Source organism: Bos indicus x Bos taurus, chromosome 7 (assembly GCF_003369695.1).
Source record: "Bos indicus x Bos taurus breed Angus x Brahman F1 hybrid chromosome 7, Bos_hybrid_MaternalHap_v2.0, whole genome shotgun sequence".
In the NCBI taxonomy this organism is placed as follows: Eukaryota; Metazoa; Chordata; class Mammalia; order Artiodactyla; family Bovidae; genus Bos; species Bos indicus x Bos taurus.
Window position 1 is genome coordinate 92,289,688 of NC_040082.1, and position 19,839 is coordinate 92,309,526.

The window sequence follows — 19,839 nt, forward strand, 5'->3', positions numbered from 1 at the left end:
ACTCATCTTCATATTCACATAAAATGATTTTGTGTTAGTCGCTCAGTTGTGTCCAACTCTTTTGTGACCTCACAGGCTGTAGCCCACCAGGCTCCTCTATCCATGGGATTTCCCAGGAAAGAATACTGGAATGGGTTGCCATTTCCTTCTCCCTGGGATCTCCCAGACTCAGGGATCAAGCTCAAATCTCCTGCTTGGCAAGCAGATTCTTTATGCCTGAGCTCCCAGGGAAGCCCTGGCATAAAAATATCTGCTATCATACGGGCATTCAAATGACTCTGAACACATCAATTCTACTTTTTTTCCTTTGTGATATTCCTTCTTGCGCCCAGGTTCCCAAGCACAGGGTGCCTGCCCAAAATAGCCCAGGAGGCCTGGTGGCTGGTGCCGGAACACCTGTGAGTGGCCAGACTGGCCCTCAGTCTCCTCTCCTCCCCTGCTTTCCCATCTAGGAAGGCCTGTCAACCCAAGAGGATAAACTTCCCAAGTGAGGGTGTGGAAGCAAAATGAGTTAATGACACATCACTCAACTAGCAAATGACCGCTTACAAGATAAGTTCTCAGGGCCCTTACTAAAGCTGTGATCACAAGGTTTGGCAGGAGATGTGGGACTTTACAAGATCTGAACTATGAAAGAATATGCTTCCTCTAGTGCAACACTGGAAAACCAAGTGGAGTAAAAGATGTACTATTATTTTTTAAATTGTGGTAAATACATATAACACAATTTACCAGTTTAACCATATTTTAAGTGCACAGCTCCGCGGCATTAAGCACGTTCACACTGTTGTGAAACTATCCCCAACATCCATCTCCAGAACTTTCTCAACTTCCCAAACTGAAACTCTGTCCCCATGAAACACTCACTCCCCTCCTCTTTCCCAGACCCTGGTCCCACCATCTACTTCCTGTCTCTGTGGATCTGACTCCTCCAGGGACCTCCTGCAAATGGAATCAGACAGTGTTTGTCCTTCTGTGACTGGCTTCTCTCCCTGAGCATCATGTCCTCAAGGTTCATCCATGTTGAAGCAGGTGTCAGAACCTCCTTCTGTTTTAGGTCTGAATAATAGTCCATTGTACAGATGGACTATATTTTGTTTATCCATTCATCTTTCAATGGCCTCTTGGGTTACTTCCATCTTTGGGCTACTGTGACTAGTGTTGCTGTGAACACAGGTGTACAAGTATTTGTCCAAGTCTCTAGGTATTTATCCAAAAGAGGAACTGCAGGACCATGGGGGTAATTTCCAGGTTTAATTTGTTTAGGACCCGCTATACTGCTTTCCACAGCAGCGGCACCATTTTTCATCCTGCTGCTTATGCACAAGGTTTCCAACTCCTCTATCCTATTGCTAACACTTGTTATTTTCTGTTTTTTTTTTTTACAGTACTAGTCATCCTAATGGTGTGAAGTGGTATCTCATTGTGGTTTTGATTCATATATTTCTTAATGATGAGTAATATTAAGCATCTTTCCATGTGCTTATTAGCCCTTTAAATATCGGCTTTGGAAAAATGTTTATTCAGATATTTGTCTATTTCTTTCTTTCCTTTTTTTGGCTACCCCAAACGGCAGACAGGATCTTAGATCTCCGGCCAGGGAGCGAACACCACCTTCTGCATTGGAAGATGAAGTCTCAACCAATGGACCTCCAGGGAAGTCCCCACATTTTGACTTCTTAGGCATCTGTTCCAACATGAACACAATGGTTCTAGATGCTGGATTTCCCACGAGCCGTGATTCATTTCAGAAATTACTCTTGGGCGCCATGATTCCAGAGCACGTGTGACCGTCCAAGAGGGACCTGTCCTTGGGGGACTGCTATCAGGGCCGAGTGTTGGTGAGCAGGAGATCTGAAGGAAGAAGAACTGGAGCTTCCCGATGGCAGAGGACCTGCCCACTCCACGTGTTGGTCTAAACTCAGCCCGGCTCACCGGGCCTGAAAGATGGGGAGGCTGCTCAGAGAGAATGGCCAGCGTGCTGGGGACAGGGGAAGGCCCAGCCTCATGGACATAGGAAGAAAGGGAATGCGGCCTACAGGATGGGTGTGGCCACACCAAGACTAATTACAGCAACCGGGAGAAGATAATACAGTAATATTATCCCCTTTGTCTTAAAGGAAGTGAAAAATAATGTTAAACAGTGCCGGCACGTCTAAGTGTTTACACACCTCCAAGCCAGCATCATGTTCATACATGCACGATGCCGTACCCAATGCAGGTCAAATATAACCAGAAGAACTGGGCGACCAGCCCTTGGCCAACTTTTCCTGTAAAAGGCCCCACAGTGAATGTTTTAGGGTTAGATGCTCATTTCGGAGACTACTCAGCCCCTCTGATGTAGGGCGGAAGCTGCCATAGTTGATACGTACATGCATGAGTGTGGCCATGTACCAATAAAACCTCATTTATGGCCCCTGAAATGTCAATTTCATGGAATTTCATGTGTTTCTAAACTATTGTTCATTTTGTTTTCTCCTACCGCTTTAAAATGTAAAATAATAATAATAATCATTCTTATCTCTAAGAGAGAGCCTAAAACAATTGAGGGTAGATAAATGGACAGGTGTCCAACAGGCCATGTCATGACAAATTGCGTGTTGGAAATCTGAGCATCCAGAGACCAAGGACACTCTGAGGGTGATCGCCCACATCCCCGTCCAGTTTCCCTCGTCAAGCAGGAGGATGTAGGATATCAGGAAGTCTCTGAAAAGGACGTGCCCACAAGCCAGAGCAGGAGCTGGGCCATAAGGGAGAGAGAGGACAGCCCTCTTGCCCTGTGGCTTCTGACCCTCACTCCCCTCCACCACCCGCTCCACATAGCTCTGATGCGATCTCCCCCATCTTTATGATTCAGGGTCTTTGGGCATTTCACAAAGGAAAGAATTTATGGATGCAAGAAAATTGTAGAAGCTCACACTTTTGAGGTGACATTTCTCCAAAGGAGGTATACAAATGGGCAATGAAAAGATTTTGCTCAAACATCACCAGTCATTTGGAAAATGAAATTAAAAACCACAAGATACTGCTTCACACCTACTAGGTTGGCTATAATAAAAACAAGGGAAAAGAAGACCGTGTTGGCGAGGACAAGGAGAAATTGGAGCCCTCTTACGCTGCTGGTGGGGATGGAAAATGGCGTGGCTGCTGTGGAAAACATTTGGCACCTCCTTTAGAAGTTGGTCACCATATGACCCAGCAACTCCACTCCTAGGTAGTCACCCAGGAGAGATGGAAATCGACGTTTACAGCAAAAACTTGTCCACAAACATTCAGAGCAGCATCACTTTGAATAACCCCAAGGTAGAAATAATCCAAATGTCCATCACCGGATGAACGGATAAACAAATTGTGGTCCATGCATACAATGGAATATAATTCAGCCATAAAAGGGAAGGAAGCACTGACACTTGCTACAATGTCCATGAACTTTGGCACACGATGCTCAGTGGAAGAAATCAGTCGCAAAGGGCCTCTGATTATAGGATGCCACTATAGAGAACATCCAGAACAGGCCAATCCACGGAGACAGGAGGTAGGTTAGCGCTTACCAGGGGTTGGGGGAGGGGGAATGCGGAGAGGCTCATAACAGGCACAGGGGTTGTTTTGGGGGCGATGAAACACTTCCAGAATTAGATAGTGATGAAGGATACAGAACATTGTAAATATCCTAAAAATCACTGCTTTGTACCTTAACATGGTGAATTTTATGTTATGTGAATTTTATCTCAATTAAAAGAAAATGACCCGGCAGGTATGGGCAGATGCCAGAAAAGTAGCAAAAAAAGATGCTCTATAAACGAATTTGTTCCCATATTCTTTTTTATCTTTAGTGTTTTGGCTGCTCCACAGCATGCAGGATCTTAGTTCACTGACCAGGGATTGAACCCGGGCCCTGTGCATTGGGTGTGTGGAGTCTTAACCACTGGACTCCCAGGGAAGTCCCTGTCCCTTTGTTCTTTACCTGGAAAGAAGTGAAATACAGCACCGCTCCCAACCATGAGGAAGTTAGGTCTGAGAGCTGATTCAGTTGGAATTCTTTGTACCATTTTCAGAAGTAAACTTGGTTAAGGGACAAAAATCCTTCTCACACTCTATTCCTAAGAGACCTTCTGTTTGAAAACCTCAGTGACGTGGGGGAAGGTGTAAGAAAGCCCGCTTTTAAAATGCCACAATGTTTGGTCAGATGTGTCCCGTAAACATAACCGATTTCGGGAAAGGAGGGAGGAGGGGATAGCTAGGGGCGGGCTTCCCACCATCAGGACTTTGAAAGGAGAATATGTCCTAGTTTGAGAGTTGAGAGAAATGAAGACTTCCTGCCTGTGCCCCTCCTTCCATGTGAACCTCACCACTGGAGGATAAAGGAGCAGGCAGTTTCTAGAAGATTTCATATTCGTGAAACACTAATAAAGGAAAATCAAATTAGGTGTCTCGGAAGTCTTCAAGGATGTTAAAAAGAAACATATGATCTGTTACATTTAAAGTGGGGGGACAGCTTTGATTAGGGGTGGATAACTTTATTGCACTTGGTCTGGATCCTGGTTTTATGTCATTTTCGTAGAGTCACAGTGTATACTCTATGAGAAGTCAGATGACATGGAGAGACAGGTTGGAGAGCAGCATCTAGAGGCTGCACAAGAAACGGGGTCTCCACTTGGAAGGAGACACCCCAGCAGGAGCGGGCCCCCACCCGGCACTGGAGGACAATGACCCCGAGGGACCCGTCATCTGGTTTCACCGAAGCTGGGGATGGGGATTCGAGGCAACAGCTGGAAATCACGTACCAACAGGGAATTGGAAGGGATGGGAGTGGGGAAGTGCTGCTGCCACGCAAGCCTTGGCTCAGAGTCAAGGCAACAAGCGTGAACTTGTGTCGGCACAAACCTGCCGAATGGCTGGGCCTCCCCCAGAGGCACAGGCGGTGCAGCTGGTGGTGATGGACAGGGTTGAGTCAGCCACACGTGGGCTGCGAAATGGGCTGGTCCAGGGAGAGGGGGCGAGGAGCCCCAGAATCTTTGAAATCCCAGGCAGATCCAAGGGGGGCAATCATTGTGCATTTTCCTGGTGGTCAGGCAGGGACACGCAAGTTCACCCTATTGTCCAAAGTTCTGTGACCTGCTATGCTATGAGTGAGACCGGAAGTTAAGGGTAAAGGACAAGCAGATTGTGAAGGAGTGTGATGGTGCTGGGGGTGGTGGGAGAAGAGGGCGTAGTTTCAGGCAAGGACACGGTTGGAAGTGGCCACTGCTGCAAGACAGGAGTAAGACCATGAGAACAAGCTAATGCAAAAGCAAGGAAGTTCCCTTACACCCAGCGATTCCCCTTCTGGGAATCTGCAAACATCTCACCAAATGCTTAAATATATTTGGATGAGGACATTCACTGCAACATTGCTGATGAAAGTGAAAAAGTACGAATGAAATGCCCCTAAGAAGGAGCTAAGTAAATGCCTCAGGACACATCTGTACAGAGCAATCTCAGGCAGTCAACAAACAAAGATGCAGCAGACACACACTGATGAGGAAAGACACAGACTAAATATCAGATGAAAACAGCACGAGCAGAAAAGTGAGCATAATATGCCTGTGAAAAAGGAAGGAAGCACTGACACACGCCACAGCACGATGAACCTTGAAAACACGACCGTGAGAGAAGCCAGCCACAGCAGGCCAGAGTGAGTGACTCCATAGACAGGAAACACGCAGAACAGGCAAGTCCACTGAGTCAGAGTGGAGTAATGGCTGCCAGGGGCTGGGGGAGGGTCACGGGGTTTCTTTTCCGGGTGATGGAATGTTCTAGAAATAGCAGTGATGACTGCATAATCCTGTGAGGATACTAAAAGCCATGAAATTGTACACTTTACATAGGGGTGAATTTTTATCAGTTACATTTCGATGAAAGAATAAGAAAGTATCAGTGAGGATGTTTTATCTGCATACAAAATTGAAAAGCAACCACACTGAACTTTATCATTGGTGGGAAGGGCAGGAGGAGAGAAGAGGAGGAAGCCAGAGGCTCTCTTTCTCCTCTTTACTTTGTAATACGAGTTGGATTTTTTCTACAGTGAAAAGATATGACTTTGGTTCCGTAATGGAAAAGGGGAAGTGAACAGACTTCCAGGAACTGCCCACAAGGATCTCAAAGTCCCCAGATGGTCCCTCGGGAATTCTGGGATCCAACTGCCCAGCACCAGGTGTGGACACCTGTTCACAAAGTTCCACTGTGATCACTTTAGAAAATGGCAAACATTTGAGGTGGGGGGAACTGCACTCCTCAGATCTTGTGAGTGACCTCAAACTGAGAGTACGAAGGACTGAAGACAGTCAAGAGCTCAAAGACTGGTCACTTTTTATCATTATTATTATCGTTTTAAGTGGTTGTCTTTTAAAAAGAGTTGGGATGGGGACTTCCCTGGTGATCCAGTGGTTAAGATTCTGCCTTCCAATGCAGAGGACGTGTATTAAATCCCTGGTCAGAGAACTAAGATCCCACCTGCTATGGGGCAACCAAGCCCTCACACCAAAATTAGAGAAGCTCGCTCAGCCAGTCAATATATAAAAGGAGTAGGAATGATCTAAAGGTTGTGCCTGACCTCATTTGACACTTTTACCCACACTGTCCAATATGTCCATGGTGGCCACACGTTCCTAGCGAGTTCTTGAAATGTGGCCCACCTGAACTGAGATGCGTGCTGGGTGTAAATTACACATTGGATTTCAGAGGCTTAGCCCCCCAAGAACTACCTCAATAAAAATGGTTTCATATACATGCTGTGGTTTGAAAAAATAATATTTTGGAGATACTAGGTTAAATAAAAAATATTATTCAAATTAATTTCACCTGTTTTTACTTTTGAGACCATGGCTACTAGAAAATTTTAAATTTACATACAGCTCACGTTATGTCTCCATTGGACAATCGTGATCCAGGGGACTCCTAGGGTAAATCACCCCAACTGTGAAATCACAAATCTCTCACAAGGCCCAATGTTACTAGAAAGTAATATGCGAAATGATTTCAAAGAATGGTCAGATTTTGACCTAGTAAGAGCTAGAGTCAATTCAGGAGAAGGCAATGGCAACCCACTCCAGTACTCTTCCTTGGCAAATCCCATGGACAGAGGAGCCTGGTAGGCTGCAGTCCATGCTCCTCACTAGGAGTCGGACATGACTAAGTGACTTCACTTTTACTTTTTACTTTCATGCATTGGAGAAGGAAATGGCAGCCCACTCCAGTGTTCTTGCCTGGAGGATCCCAGGGACGGGGGAGCCTGGTGGGCTGCTGTCTATGGGGTTGCACAGGGTCAGACACTGAAGAGACTTGGCAGCAGCAGCAGCAGTAGAGTCAATTCAACAAATTATTTGGTGCTCCACAAAGACAGACCTGATCTCTGTCCTCAGGGGTCTTACACTGTGTGAGAGAGAAAAGTGTTAGTAGCTCAGTCGTGTTCGACTCTTTGGGACCTCATAGACTGTAGCCCACTAGGCTCCTCTGCCCATGGGATTCTCTGGGCAAGGATACTGGTGTGGGTTGCCATTCCCTCCTCCAGGGGATCTTCCTGACCCAGGGATTGAACCCGTGTCTCCTGCATTGCAGGCAAATTCTTTACCATTTGAGCCACCAGGGAAGAGGGAAAAGGAAACACACAAGTAACGCCATTGGAGCCAAAGATGACAGGGGCTGACTCCAGGTAGAACTTGGGACGATAAACCCTGGGGTAGGGGCCTGAGACTGTCCCATACTGGACGCTGTGGGACAAGCAGGACCTTCCCATGGGGGTGGAGGGGTGAGGGTGGGGTAGATGGGGAGGGTGGGGCAGTTCAAGAGCAAGAACCTTGTGCAGGGAAGTGTGTGTGTCCTGGGGGTGGGGACCAGAAGGGCAGAAAGACTGGGCTGGTTGGAGCAGAGGGTGTGGGCTGGGGGCTCTCGGGGAACACAGGCTGTGAATGCACTGGACTCCATCCTTCATCACAGGGAAGAGGCCAGAAAACCATGGCCCATGCCCAAGGCCAAGTCCAGTTCAGTTGGCTGCCTGGTTTTGTACAGCCCACAAACTAAGAATGATTTTTACTTAAAAAAATTTTTTTTGATTTATTGTTTACTTTTTGGCTGCATCAAGAGATGTGGGATCTTAGTTCTCCAACCAAGGATCTGTGTCACCCTTGCAATGGGAGCCCAGAATCTTAGCCACTGGACCGTCAGTAAAGTCCCTTTACATTTTTTAATGGTCAAAAAAAAAAAAAAAAAATTAGAGTCAAAATATTTTGTGGCACATGGAAATGATATGAAATTTACATTTCAGTGCCCATAAGTGAAGTCTTATTGGCACTTGGCATCCTTTGCAAATGACCAGAACTGCCATAAATAAAATCTGGTTCCAAACAGTGATGAGTGTGGCCCTATCCCACTGCAGAAAGAAGAGTTCTTTCACAAATTTTGAGTGCCATGTCTTGTGGAGGAAATAAATCTAACTGATGTAAGTATATTTGTTTCAAATTGACTTTTTAATGGAGTGAAATCTTTGAAAAGCTCCAAAGCAAACGAATATGAATCAAGCCATTGCAATTGGCTTGATGTAAAATTAGGCACTTAAACATCCTCCATGGTGTATGGCATGGGCTTCCGTGGTGGCTCAGCGGTGAAGAATCTGCCTGCAGTGCAGGAGACACGGGTTCTTTCTCTGGGAAGATCCCCTGGGGAAGGAAATGGCACCCCACTCCAGTATTCTTGCCTGGAGAATCCCATGGACAGAGGAGTTCGGTGGGCTATAATCCACAGGGTTGCAAAAGAGTCGGACACAACTTAGCAACTAAACAACAGCAACAACTGTGTAGGTGGCTCCTGGCTTTAGGACCCAGCAGCAACTGGGTGGTAAGACTTCGTGTCCCCAGGAAGAGCCCAGCTTTCTGGAAAAGAAGGCAACCTGTGATTTTGGCTGGGCCAAAAGGAGAGTCAATTAGCAGCAGGGGTCTTTGATTAAAATTTCTCTGGGGATTTGGTGCAAAACAACAACAACAAAAACAAACTACATATTGAAGGGGCTGGAATGTTAATCTAAGCTGAATCTAAAACACAGGTTGCTGTTTTTTTAAATATAAAGTTTACTGATTCTCAAATGTGTAAAACCATCACTATTATTTAATTCCTGAATATCTGTATCATCCCCCAAAGAAACTTTTATATATTACAAATCACTCCCCATTCCACATCCCCACCCTCAAAACCTCCAGCAATTACTAAGTGACTTTTTGTGGATTTGCTATTCTGGATGGTTCCTACGAATGGAATCATATATGTGACCTTTTTTTTGGCCTGGCCTCTTTCATTTAGCATAGTGTTTTTAAGAGTCATCCATGTTGTAGTATTATCAGTATTTCATTTGCTTCAAATGGCAAATAGTATTCAAGTATGTGGGTACACAACATTTGTGTATCCATTCTTCTACAAAGAGATGTTTGGGTCATTTTCACATTTGGCCATTATGAGTAATGTTGTCATGAACATTGTGTACACGTTTTGGTGTAGACATGGTGGGTTTTGAATTGTTTGGGGTACACACTTGGAATGGAAATGCTGGGCCATATGGTAACTCCATGTTTCACTTTCTGAGGAATTGCCAAACTGAAAAACACGGAGTTTTGAGGGTTACCAAATCGCAGGCAAGGATTTCGGGATTTTTGCTCGCTACTCAATGTAGGCCTGAAGAGCTCTCTGGCTCAAGTGTTTGAATCACTCACGGGTGAAGTACAAAGACGTGTGGGAAGTGTGGCAGGGACAGCTGTCCTGGTCCCCGGGGGCTCACAACCGAGAACAGGAAATGAGACACATAAGCCATGATGGCACGTTCATGTAGCATGGGATGTGAAATCTACATGCTCTGGTACTTTTGACTGATTGATCCAGGGGTACCTAACTAGGGGCTGGTTATGCCCCCCAGGGGGCATTTGCCACCTACCAGGGACAGAGTTGTCATTAGGATTGGGGGGCTGGGGTGGGCGCTCTGGTCAGCTGGAGGCCAGGGATGCTCTTCAACATACTAGGAGGCCCAGAACAGCCTCCCCACCGTCCCACCAAGAACAATCAGGCCCCAAAGTCAATAGTGATGCGTTGGAGAAACCTAGCCTACTCAGCTTTCCCACTTAATTCACCAATGACCATCTCAAGCGTCCCTGGCGAAGGCGCATCAGAGAAGAGGTAAGTTTTCATCAGCAGAAATGACATTTCAGAGACAGGGGAGACCCAAGTATAAGACCTGTTTTAAGGCATCGCAAGCCCATCCAGAGAAGTCGTGAAAGATGGGTAATGAAGAGAAAAGGGATTGGATGGAGACAAGCCTTGAACACAGAGCTAAGTGCCACGTAGTTACAACGACGGGGAGGGGCCAGTCCATATGTTTGGCTACAGAAAGCAGAGACAATGTGCTCAACCCCTCCTCCTGACGGTGCCCAGGACAGCCATGGCGGGGTGGACTGCGAGGGGATGAAGAAGTAGGTAAGACTTGGGAGCCCAAGGCACGCAGTCTACTTGCAGGATCTGGGAGTGATTCCGAGTGTGCTTACTGCTGCAGAGCTAAGACTACAGAAACCCTCCTTCCAGAACAGGAGGGGAGAGGAAGGTGGGGCTCCTGCGGTCATTAGAGCTACAAGACCCGGAGAAGCGAGGCCTTGCAGACCCCACATACTCAAGGGAAGGAGACGCTTCCCAATCAGAATCTCGGCGGGGCCGCCACGTCTTACTCCGCCATCCTGCGGTTTGTTCAGCTAGAAAATGGCTCATTGGTGAGTCTCTTCCGGTCCCTGCCGAGTTTCCCCAAGGAGCACAGTCCAGTCCCAGTGATAAAGGCTCGGTCAGGCATGGACTAAGGCCAGCGATGAATTTGTTTGTTACAGGGCTTCCAGAAATACCTTCTTATTAAGAAAAAAAAAAAAAAATCTCTATTTGGCTGCCCCAGGTCTTAGTTGCAGAACGTAGGTGGGAGCTTACTGTGTGCCCTGTGGGATCTAGTTCCCTGACCAGGGATGGAACCTGGGACCCCTTCATTGGGAGCTCAGAGTCTTAGCCCCTGGACCACCAGGGAAGTCTCCAGAAATAACTCCTATTCATGCCTGCCTGTCATTTTAAAAGTTGGCCGTATCACCATGCCTTGATTTACACAATTGAGGACCTCTGGAATTACACTCACTTCACGTTTTAACTTCCAGTCCGAATGTCAGTGGCAAATGGCTGATAGCAATTTAAAATTTCTCTATCACTTTCTCCCCTTGTAACTCCCCACACGATGATATATGAATACACTTAAGTGTTTGGCTAACTATAAGTGACTCAGATGTTTGATATTTGGGGTCCAAAGTACTGGTTGAACAGGTGGGGACCCTAGAGAGCACTAAACTCAGAGAAGTCCCCAGGAAGGTGAACTCCTCTAGAAGATGAAGAATTCTTTACAAAATCCAAGCACATGCTTCAAGCTCTTTTCTGTGGGTCTGGAATTCCAAATTTATTTTTTCTCCAGCAGGCTCCATCTGTGCGTATTCTGAGAAGGACAGGCAAGGTGGGGAACCTCTGTGTGGTGTTTTCTTTGGGTGCTTCCTAGACGGGTGGAGCTGGAACACATTTTTGTGGGCTGTTGATTTTGGGGGGAAATTGCTTCCCAGGCCTTACCCTGCAGGTCACCCTTTGGACAGAAACGTATCCTGGAAACATGGCGCTGTCTCCAAAGATAAACAGTTCACATTTTAAAAATACAAGCATAATTAAGTGTTGCTGCGACTTCAGGAATGGGCTGCTTCTATATCATTAGTGTGATTTTAACAGTTTGCCGAGGAGACGGGCACTCATGAGCCAAACCTCTTGTCCTTCTCTGGAGACGTATCCTTCCCCCTTTTTGCTGGGGGACTGTCCCCGTTGGCTCATCTCTCTGGTTTCTGCCAAATTTCACCCTCTGGTGCTCAGACCTTGAGTTGCTTCCTCCTCTGGCTTCAGAGCTCTTTGCCTGGTTCCCCCTGTGCCTTCCAAACCTCCTTTGTCCAGCATGATTCAAGGAGCCAAATGTGGAAGCAGCCCAAGTGTCCATCAACAGATGAATGGATACACAAATTGTGGTCCATCCACACAGTGGAATATTATTCAGCCCCCAAAATGAAGGAGACTCTTGACACCTGCTACACCTTGGATGAACCATGAGGACATAAAGCTCCGTGAGAGAAACCAACACAAAAGGACAAATGCTGTCTGATTCCACCCATAGGAGGTCTCTCAAGGAGTTAAAGCCATAGAGACAGGAAGTAGACGCTGGGGCCAGAGGCTGGGGGAGGGGATGGGGAGTCAGTGTTTCATGGGAACCGAGTTTCAGTTTGGGAGATGAGAAAGTTCTGGGGATGGGTGGCGGGGATGGTTGCCCAACAATGTGAATGTGCCTGGTGCCACTGAGCTGTGCGCGTAACATGGGTTAAAATGATAAATTTTATGTCATTGTGTTTTGCTATCATTTTTTAAAAACTGCTTTCCTCTGACTCTTGGTTGGTTTCCTGCTCCTGGAATTTGGATGGTTCTGCCTCTGGCCTTCTCTTCTCACTCTCTGGCTTTTCCCTGAGTGAGTGCATCTGTTTTCACGACTGAAATGACCAATGACATGCTGACAGCACCCAGATCCTGACCTCCAGCCTGGACTGCCTCCCTCCCCATCTCCGGACCCCAAAATCCAGTAGCCTGGCGGAAAACTGCCTGCTCTCCAATGGCCCCATGAGCCTCAAGCCAGCCAAGTCCATGCCCATGCCTCAACTCCTTACCCTTCTCCCCACTAGCATTTCCTGGGACCCCTGACTCATTGAAGTGGCCTGTTCTGCCTGATCCCCAAAGTCAGACTGAACTCCTCCCAGTCCTTTGTCCCACAAGAAGTCACTGGGCTCTCGGAGCCCCCAGAACCATGCACCTCTGTCTCCCCAAGCATCCCCAGCTGGTGTAGTCGGCCAGGCCCCTGTCACCCCAGGCTTGGACCACACCATAATTCTCCATCACCGGCCTCCAGAGGCCATGCCTTCCACTCCACCTACCAAAATCCCACTGGATCGCAAAGATCTTCCCCAACAAACCTTTCGTCCTGGCACCAGACAAGTCCCACTCATCCAGTCAGAGGTAGGCAAATTGTCCCCGTAAAAGCCCAGACAGTAAATATGTTAGGTTTTGAGTTTCACATTCTGTGCCCATCACAAATAGTCCACCCTGCTGTGGCCTCTAAAGGACAGCCAGAGACTACATGGGTGGATGAGTGTGGCCATGTGGCAGCGAGCCTTCACTTCCAGAAACAGACCATGGGTGCTGACACCTGCTCTCCTCTCCAGCCAGGTCTCCCCCATTCCCTGTGTTCAGCTTCCAGAAAACACAGTCGCTCCACAGCTCTCCCCACCTGCCTGCCTGCACGTCAAAGCTCCACTCCAGCCTGCCTCCTCGTGGACACCTTTCATGGCCCCTCCAGGTGAGCGCCTGCCTCCTCTGTGTACCCGCTGGACCCTGGAGAGGCCTCCAGCCCATCCTTGTTCTGAAGCCATGGCCCTCTCCTAGTTGGAGACTCAGAGAGTGATGAACAAATGAATGAATGAATGAGTGAGAGATGAAGACATGGCAGAGGTCCAGGAAGTACGTCTTCCAGTGAACGACTGGACACCAAGGCTCTGACAGCTACAGGAGGAGGTTAAATCTTCCGAGACCTAATTTATACTTAGAATAGCAGCCAGACTGCTGCCTTTGGCCCCTGAGGCCCTGTGCCTCCTCCTTTTGCTCACCAGTCATTAGCCACACAGCCACATTTCTCTGCCCTCACCAGGGCCAGGTGATTGCACCTGCCACAGGACCTTTGCACCTGCTGCCCCCCTGAAGGTTCTCCCTGTGAACTGCACAGGGCTGCTCCCTCTTATGAGTTCAGTCTCAGCTCAACTATCACCTCCTGAAGAGCTTCCCTGGACACCATAGCCCAGTTTGTACACACACACACACACATACACACACACACACACACTCACTCAAAGTAACTGCAGAGATCTTAGTAGAAACAGGCTCACATTATATAGCATATGTGGGCTTCATTACATAGTAAATGACAAATCATCACTATATTGGGCCATAACAAGTAAGTTCTAGGCTTTTAATGGTTTTATAAGGTTTTTTTTTTTTCATTTTTCAACATGGCATGTGGCAGGTATGATCTAATTCACAGGGTCTGAAATCCAGTTGCTGTATGTATCATCAATAGGCTTTGGAAGTCAACTATATTTCTTGGAAAATCATAGAATTGACCAGAATTAAAAATGAGGTTGCCAGGGCACAAAACCCTGCTTTGAAACATACAAAACCTATGTATCATAAAATAGGAATACATTTCTGAGGGCCCAACTCAAGTCCTGGCACGAACACCAGGCCGGTTCTCACCTCTGAGCCGCTGATTTCCAGATATTGACCTGATTTGCACCTAAGTGCCAGTGATAACAGAGAGGGGAAACCAGTTTTTAAACATTCTCATCTGGAGGTTCTGCCAGCTGAGCTGGCTGCTTGGCAAAACCCACCCAAAAGTGTGATGTTTAGGGAGTAATTTCAGATGAACTGATACCCCAACCAAGATGTAAGCTACTTTTCTGGTGACATTTGGTTTTGCCTAGAGCTTCACGCTTGCAGATGCCATATCTGTACCAGAGAATTTCTATGCAATTGGAGGGTATTTCCCAACTTAAAACAGACCGTGTAAGGCTCACCCACTCAGTAGAGTAAGATGTATTTACTGACTGTCTCCTCAGCACTTGGTGGTCAGGAAACCAAACTGAAAAATCCATCCCAGGCAGGCCACACTGCTTCTTTGTTTTGTTCTAATATTAAAAATAACAACAGCAATAATAATAGCTACTCTGTCGTACACCTATTCTGTACCAGGCCTTGGGCTACCCAGTTATAATATTATTTCTAATATCAAGACCATAAAGTGGGGACTTCCCTGGTGGTCCAGTGGTTGAGATTTTACCTTGCAATACAGGGGGTATGGGTTCGATTCCTGGTTGGGGAGCTAAGATCCCACATGCTGCATGGGGCCAAAAGACCAAAACATAAAACAGAAGCAATTTTGTAACAAATTCAACAAAGACTTTAAAAACAGTCTACATTAAAAAAAAAAAAAACCTATTTAAAAAAAATATGTGATTACCTCTTTCACCTATGCCAAACCTTACCTGAAGTCACTGAGCTAATAAACGTTAACCCCCTTCTCCGCCAGGCCCAGAAGCCCATATGTGCAGCATCCAGGGTTGGGACTCATACTTTTCCTTCCCTCTTCCCACTGACTTCATTCATCCAATCTGAGCTGTACTGAGTCATACGGAAGGCGAGATATGGTAGATAAAGAGCAGCTCTTCATTTTCACATCAGCTTTCCCATTAGATGCATGGGAGATTATTTACTTATTCATTTAACAAATATTTATCAAGTGCCCACTCAGTGCCAGAATGATTCTCAGCCTGGGGGATATGGGAGTTCATAAAACACCCAGAGCGTCTTGGCATCGAGCTGACATTCTAATGAGAGAACAGCAATCATAAAATCAATCTATGTAATATATGGGGTGTTAGTGATAAATGTGAAGGAGAGAGAAAGCCCAGGGTTGTGGGGGGAGGGGACAAGGGTACCATCACTTGCAAGTCAATGGCCTGGGAAGATGAGTTTGAGAAAAGGCTTGAAGGCTGCGAGGGAGGAAGCCCCCAGATGCCTGGACCAAGAACTTTCCAGGCAGAGGGTTTGAGGTACTCTGGGAAGGTCAGTGACACTGAAGGCAGACACATGGGTTTGGAGATTAGGCTAAAGAGGGACTGGGCTGAGGGCCCCAGTTGGGGAATGGACTTCTGTTTTTGCTCCAAGTGAGATGGGAGCTGTGGGTGGGTTCTGAGCTGAGGAATACACAACAAGACATGATACAACCCTCGGTGAATGGCTGGAAGCATCTGGGCATGAGGAGCTGGAGGCTTAGACCAGGGGCTGATGGTGGAGGTGGTGAGGCGCGGTCAGATTTTAGGTCTTTTTTGCTGATGGCTTGAGAGAGACTGAGAGAAAGACAGACACACACACACAGAGGGCCGGAGGATGACTCTGAAGTATTAGCCTGAGCAGCTGGGAGAAGCCGGCTGATACTAAGGGAGCTGGGAAGTCTTCAGAGGAACAGGTTGGGGAACTGTAAGCCCTTGCCCTTAAGCTGCCTCTCAGGGTTGCCAATTTCACCAGCCCTAGCAGCCAACCCACTTGGTGGGCTCTGCCCAGCCCTTCCCCTTATCCTCTGCCCCTACTCCTTATCCCCTTAATTCTGGGTCTTTTCTCAAGTTCTCCCTCTTTGTTTGCCTTTTCTGATAAGAATTCCTTGGCTCATCTTGGGTTCAGTGAGGGTCTGATGAGGGAGAGTTTCTCTGAGAACCTCCCATGCTTTAAAAAAACGTTTACATTTTACAAATATGTAGGTGTGTAGCGGGAGCATGTCATTTAAATAAGTGGTTGGGATTAAATAAGTGGTTGGGACTTCCGTGGCAGTCCGGTGGCTAAGACTTCACACTCCCAATGCAGGGCACCTGGGTTCGATCCCTGGTCAGGGAACTAAGATCCCACATGCCACAACTGAGACCTGACACAGCCAGAAAAATAAATAAATATTTTTTAAATAAATAAATAAGTGGACAACCTGCATTAACTAAAAACAGCCAAATGTACCATAAGATATGGTTCCTCCTGGCCCTGGAATTTTATGAGCAAAACCACATGTGACTACCAAAACTGTACATTTAAAATGTTGATTCAATTCTATGATTAATGAAAATTCAATTCATCATATATAAATGCATATTATTTAATTTTAATTCTAATCTGAATTTACAAATTAGATCTAAAGAATAAGAGCCAGATAAGTTCCTGGCGTGTGTATTTCTGGTAACTAGCTCCATCCTGGCAGTGCTTCAGTGATCAACATGGTTAAAAGAAAAATATTAAGGTGATATGTACCCAGCACCCAGAAAGCACATATCAGCTGAATTTCAAAGGAATTGTTCTCTTACTGGGTGTCACCAGTAACTCTGTCCCTCTCCTCCTGGACTCCCCTTCTCAGCATCTCAGGGGTTCATCTGAGATGAGAGGAACACACCTTCAGGGTTAAATAAGTCATATGGCTTGGATCACAGGGGCAAAGTGTTTCTGAACTCATTTCCTGACCCAAATCAGTTGCAATATCACAGGATCTGGGAACCAGTTATCTTTTTCATCATATATTATAAAAAATCTTTTTTTAAAAAAAAAGACTACCCAGTCCCCTCCCATACTCTTACCTAGCCTGTTGGCAAAATTAGCAGCAGTATTTAAGGAAATCAAATTCCTTTGGGCGGGGGTCCCCTACGCATTTTTTCTCTGGCCAGAGTAGATGAGTAGCCATTTCTAAGATTATTTTAGAGACAGTCCACGTTTTTAAACTGGAGTGGGAGAGAGAACAGCTAACCTGCCCCTGGTACTCCCCAGCACAGAGGGTAAGGGTCTTCATATAAGCAAACAAATAAATGTTTCAGATTATGAAGCAACAAGATAAAAATGTGTTGCAAATACCTGCAGGCAACAAATAAAATTGTTATTGTTAATGTTTTCTGTTGTTATTACTATTATTACTATTTTGTTGGTAAGTCTTGGCTAACATGAAGAGCCTTGCATAAGGTTTGATATTTTGGATCAGCAGAGATAAAGCTGATTGGGAGGGGGAAAACTCATGACAGCCTGCACTGACAGTTAAATGCACAGAGGCAGAGAGCAAGAAAATAACTGTATAGTGCGGACTGCAGCGCGGGGGGGGGGGGGGGGGGGCGCGGGGAGGCGGCGGGGAGGGGGGGGCGGCGCATAATTAAAACACCCAGAAGCCGAGGAATGAGCACTCTGCGGAAAGGCAGCCCTGGACTTGCGTGCGGCACCCTGCCCTTCTCCCTCATTCCTGCGGGGCAACCAGGAGGTTAAAATTAGGACGATGAACCACCCCCGCCGCCGCCGCCGCCAGAATGGCAGGGGCTGTTGGGCCCCGGGGGCCCTGTAAATAGCCACTAGGATCGGAAACCCAACTTTTCCGAGCACCGCAGCGAGAAAAACCAACGGGGACGAAGCTGGAGAGAGCGCCGCTGGCATGTCCCGGAGGGGAGGAAAAAAGGAATCAAAGAGCATTTGGGGGCGGGGGTTGGGAGGTCGGGATTGGGGGAGAGACTGGGGGGAGGGGGGTCGGGGTGGGGAATGGATTATCACAGACACACACACACACCCAAGCATTCGAACAACCTCAGGAGAAAATGCCACCGAGCAGTTTGGGCCACAAACCTTTTACAAAATAATTATTAAAAAAAAAAAAAATCCTTTCGGTGAAACTTTTCTTGCTTCGCGATCAGTCCTAACATGGGAGCTGCGGGTGTGCACAGGGGCTTCCTGAGGGGCGCGGAGGGACCGGCAGATCCAGGATCCCCCAAACTGTGGAATGCGGAGTTACCAGGAGAGAGAGCCGAGAAGTGTCCGAGAAGCCCTAAACCCGAGAAACTTTTTGGTGAAAAGGTGAGAAACGGGTCTCCGGGAAGCCCGATTCTTGGGAGTTTGTGGTCAAAAAGCGAGGAGGGGAGCGGTTCTTCCTCTAGACCAGCGCACCGACTTCGGGTTTTAAAAGTGAGAAGGGGGCTACAGAAAACCCGCAAATTCAGAATTTGGGGGCGAGGTCAAAACGAGGTGAGAACGAATGCTTTAGACCCTCTCAATTCAGCGATTTGAGTTTAGGAGTGAGAGAAGTGACTCCGGACGCCCCAATTTCAGAGATTTGGGGAATTAACAGGAAGAGCCTCCAGGCGCCTTCAATTCAAGGAGTTTAAATGTCAGAGTTCGACAGGCGTTGCCGAGGCGCCCCCCAATTCGGGGTTTGAGAGAGTGAGACAGGGGTCCTCGGGCGTCCCCAGCTTAAAGATTTGGGGAGTCAGAGTGAAAAGGAGTTCCCCACGAGTCCCATATTCAGGGGGTTTGAAGGTAAAAGTTTGAAAGGGGTTCTCGGGGCGCCCCCAACTCGGGGAGTTTGAGGGTGACAGTGAAAGACGGCTCCCCGGGAGCCCCCAATTCAGAAAGTTTTGAAAAAAGTGAGGCGATGGGTCTCCACCTCTCCCTGACTTTGGTTAAAAGGAAAAGGGGGACCCCCCCGGGCACCCCAAACTCAGCTGCGACTTCGGGACTCGGGGTGAGGAGGGAGGTCCCGCGGGCGCGCCATCTCGGACGTTTGGGGTGAACGGCAGGGACTGCGCAGCCCGCCCTCGACCCCCGATCGGGATCCCCGCCGCCCCCCGCACTCTCTGGCCGGGCAGAGCCCGGGGCGGTCGCATCGGTCACCTGGAGTTCGGGCCGGGAGTTCGGGCAACGGCTCCCGCGGCGGCGGTGGCGGCTGCTGCGTGTTGGTCCCCGTTGGTAAGTAACAGTCTCCACGGCTACAGTCTCTATGGCGGCGGCGGTGGCGGCGGCGGCCGCTCCTCCTCCGGCTCCCAGCGCCCGCCCGCCTGCCTGCCTGCCTCGCGCCGCCTGCCCTCCTGCCGCGACAGGGCGGGGCGTTGTTATCGGCAACGGTTACCAGGCTCCGCGCCCCACCCCCTCAACGGCCCGCCCACGGCCACCTCCCACGGGCGCGATGGGGGCGGGGCGCAAGACCTTGCGGCTCCCCATTGGCTGTGTGCAGTGCTTGTCAGCGGGCGTGAAGAGGGCGCGGCTCGACCAACCGCCGCGAAGAGGGGCGGGGCTTGGCGGGAGGCGCGCGCTGCGAAGGAGGGTTGGAAGGCC

General features: G+C 48.0%; 1 protein-coding gene across 4 annotated transcripts in view; it reads right to left on the bottom strand.

The window, feature by feature from the left end:
* RFX2 (regulatory factor X2) overlaps positions 1 to 19,558 on the bottom strand; it is a 92,952-nt gene extending 73,394 nt beyond the window's left edge. For 2 of the 4 annotated variants that reach the window (XM_027547415.1, XM_027547410.1), the window contains exon 1: positions 19,399 to 19,477. The gene's annotated coding sequence lies outside the window, so the exon portion shown is untranslated. Of the gene's footprint in view, positions 1 to 19,398 lie in introns of all 4 variants that reach the window. The other 2 variants (XM_027547413.1, XM_027547414.1) reach the window with 2 other exon arrangements.
* Between the last annotated feature and the right edge of the window lie 281 nt (positions 19,559 to 19,839).